The sequence below is a fragment of the Octopus bimaculoides genome, chromosome 6 (assembly GCF_001194135.2).
Source record: "Octopus bimaculoides isolate UCB-OBI-ISO-001 chromosome 6, ASM119413v2, whole genome shotgun sequence".
In the NCBI taxonomy this organism is placed as follows: domain Eukaryota; kingdom Metazoa; phylum Mollusca; class Cephalopoda; order Octopoda; family Octopodidae; genus Octopus; species Octopus bimaculoides.
Window position 1 is genome coordinate 33,449,430 of NC_068986.1, and position 3,850 is coordinate 33,453,279.

Genomic DNA, 3,850 nt, shown 5'->3' on the forward strand with positions numbered 1-3,850 from the left:
GAGGGGGGGAGATAGATAGATAAATTGATACATGGATTGAAAGATAGATAGAAAAATTTATGTACGTATACCTACAAATAGACAGGTAGATTTAGATAGATTTCAAATGAACTTGCTAATAATGTAATATAATTAATAATATCAATCTACAAAACATTGTTTTGTTATTTATATCTAAGAAGAATTTTTATGTTGTCTTCTCTCTAACTACTTCATTGATAGTGACTTGGACAACTTTAACAAAAGGAAATTCGTGATTGAAAATCGAATCTCTTGGCCCTTAGGATATTTACAGATATTTTCATGAATTGATTATGAAAGGTTCTTTAATTACTGCAAGATGATCTAAAATGGAAAAAACATCTTTCGTCGAACATGTGCCGAGTATAAAAAATATTTGAAAAACTCCTAATAAAACGAATCTTATCAACATGCCATTATGTGTTTTTCGTTTTTTTTTTCTTTTTTTGTATTCAATAATCCTATTTTGAAGAAATAGCAGATTCCAGAATTTGCAGTGTTTTGATTCGTCTTACAATTTTCTGCTATGACAAAACATTTTAGAATTATTTTGCTTATTAATCTTCTGGAATAAATTAGTATTTGTTATTATTTTAAAATTGCCCATTCAAAATACTATATTAATTCTCTTGCGAATGGTATCCTTTTGACTAGAAGGAAAAAATAATTATTCTTTCGTATATGTCCTAATATAATACGTACGTCCAATGGTCATATGTTCTTTTATGGTCAGTGAAGAAAATAAGATTAAACGTATGTTAGGTTCTTTTGGTTGCAAACATTCTCTCGGCATGAAACAATATATGTTTTCTTACCTAAGCTCTTCACTGAAGACGTCATATTCTTTTAAACTATTATAACGTTACAACAAATTATTTCGTTTAAAGAGATAAAGTTAGAATAAAACCTATAATGTTCGTCCATCGGTGCGACGGAGATCATTGGTCATCCTTAAGTATAATCAATGACTTGCGCAATGACTTTCTTTAAAGTGAAGAATTGTTGCGCACCGTCAACCCCACTCTTTCGACTGTGACTGTCTTCAATCTAGTGGCGGACCAGATCAAGACGACTGGGGATGGAGACGTATATAGTGTATGACCAAAATGACTTGCTTGCTTCATTTTGCTCTCTGCAATGCCCAATGCGTTGCTGCAACCGCCTTCTACTCGTTGAACCATGGAAATTTCTTCCACTTTGTCTGCCGGATTGAGTCAGGGTAAGTCTATTAGAGGAAGCGAAAGTTATCCATTAAAATAAACACTTCAGTCCAAATATGAAAACCTTATTTTTCTTGATAAACGTAAAGATAACTGTGATTCATCTGGATTTTGAGATATTATCAAATTGGAACTTCGAAGGCATATTATTGAAGTTGATACTTCGAAGTCTGTGCACTGAAATGAATACTTTCAAGTCGGGAGATTACTTCTGAAAGTGTTAAACTGATCCCTGTTTGAATTTTAAAATATATAACATAATACTACGACTTCATGTTTGCTTATTTAGACATATTCCGACACAAAGAAAATATTTTATTCGTGTAGTAAGTAGTATTAAGTAGAAGGAACAGAGGATCATTGAAAAGAAGTTTGAAAAGTAATAGTATTCTTGAAAGATTAACAAACAGTTCCATCACTTTGAAGGAGGAAGATCAGTTGGATTACAGAAGAAGAATGTATGAAGTTGTGAGGAAACATTCATTATTGGACACCATCACATTAACACAAATGTCGATGTGATTCCATTCAAATAGTCGGAATTTACCTCGTTCCCAAACGTCCTTATCCTTATCCAAGTCTCCATCACACGTGTAGGAAGAAACCTCCATGAACTCCTTCCACTACTCTCCGTCTCTGGCCAGTCGTGGCTATGTAGACCCCCATGTAGCGAGTGAGATTGTCTCGCCATTTTGCCTTTGGTCGGCCTCTTAATCTTGTCCATTAACTTGGTATTCAATCTTTCATCTTAATTGTCGATCTTTGGTCCTTCAGTCATGTGATGTGGCCAGCATATCTATATTTGTCCCCCTTGACAGTTCTTATGATGTTGTCGACTTGCGTGTGCTGTCGACTTTCGTTAGTTTCCTTGTTCCGCAATGTGATGGCAAGCATGATTCGTTCCATTTTCCGTTGGGCTACATTGAAGGCTTTCCTGATGGTAGTATTGTTAGCCCATGTTTTACTTCTGTAAATCATCACTGGTTGGATGTACTTGTTGAAGACTTTTCTTCTGATTTTTAAGGGCACCTTGAGAATTCTCATGAGGGTTTCCACCTTCCGAAAGATCGCCCGCGAATTTTTTCCCCACAAGAGTTCCGGACCCCAGTAATGAACTCATTTGCATACAGCCAATCGGAGCTCACCTTGACCTTGTTGTCAAGTTAATAAACACACTCTACCAAGTAAATTTAAGACGAGGAACAGCCTCAAATCTTATTAAAGACTGAAGAACATGGACAACGTAATTCTAACCACACCACTTTTGAGATTTGGCAGAATCATAACTGGAAATTCTTTGATTTCAGGTTTTTCTGCTCTATTACAGTTCAGCAAGGGTCAAACAGCAAATATAGCAGCTAACTAAATAATAAGCTAACTAAATAATAGATAGTCAGTAAATATCTTATGTACAAACTAGTTCTAGCACAATAAATATGAATTTTTCATAAAGGAAACAAAGAACAGCTAAACTACACATCAATTTATTCGAACGTACTGAATATCTGCATTTATTGAAATCGATCCTGTAAGCTAACAAATTACAAATCAATTAATCAAAGCTTCAATACTACACCAATATAGTTAATTATAATTTGTTTAGTAATATTTTACTATGATTCGTTTGAGTGTGTGTGGATGTGCGTCTTAGTGTAGCATAGCACTGTTTGAGTTTGCTTTTCTTTATAACCAGACACGTATGTTTCTTTGTTTCGTCTAATGATTCTCTTAGGTCAATATTTGCATCTGGAATTTGTAAGTTGAAATGGGGCATTGATATTCACTTTGAATTAATAGGAGGAGCATAGTTTTACTGTATGGCGACTCTCGTCTTCAGGTGGTTACTTCCGTGATTTAATAGTACTAATTATTAGTTTTTATTTCAATTATATGATTCTAAGTTCTTTTTTTTCATAGTTTACTTCCTTTCTAACACTTGTATTTCATGAGAGCGAGAAAATTGTATTGCTGTCTATGTTGCGGATTTACAGGCATGTGGTTAATAAACAGATTTTAAAACTTGCTCTGAGCATACACGCTAAAGTCAATCCACAGAGCTCTCAGTAGCCAAGGAGAAACTTGCTTCTTATCAACTTTCGTGAGTTCATCGTCAGGATGAGCTGATGATGATTTCAAAAAAGAATTTAACACAAAGTAATCCATGAAATTTATCAGATTAAGATAAGCCAGGACTTATTTACGCGGGTGTGCAATGATTCTCGTACGTAGTAATAAAATGGAGGAATGAAAGTACGTAGGGCCAAACTTATACTGTTATGTAAATAAATTCGGGCCTAGCTAGTCGCACAGATATTTTCACAAAGTATATCTGACTACTATCTCTAAAGTATTAGCCTAAGTTTGGCTTATCTTGAACATATTACCGTATTTTAACGTGTATAAGGAACCGTTTTTGTCAAAGATTAGGTTTTAAAAAATATGGGAATTTCTTATATATGGATACATGGATAGTATCATCATCCCTTACAAAACCTTTTTGCCAAATTTTAAGCTCACCAAATTAAGGGGTTCTTTATACACGTTAAAATACGGATCATATGCTCAACACATACTTCGACTTCGACGGGGGTGTTCGTCATATATATATA

The 3,850-nt window shown here is 34.3% G+C and overlaps 1 long non-coding RNA gene across 1 annotated transcript in view; it reads left to right on the top strand.

Moving 5' to 3' along the window:
• The window catches only part of LOC106879850 (uncharacterized), a 201,271-nt gene extending 200,858 nt beyond the window's left edge, over window positions 1-413 (top strand). The window contains exon 6 of the long non-coding RNA XR_008264389.1: window positions 223-413. This is a non-coding gene — a long non-coding RNA (uncharacterized LOC106879850). The remainder of the gene's footprint in view (window positions 1-222) is intronic.
• Window positions 414-3,850: the final 3,437 nt, after the last annotated feature.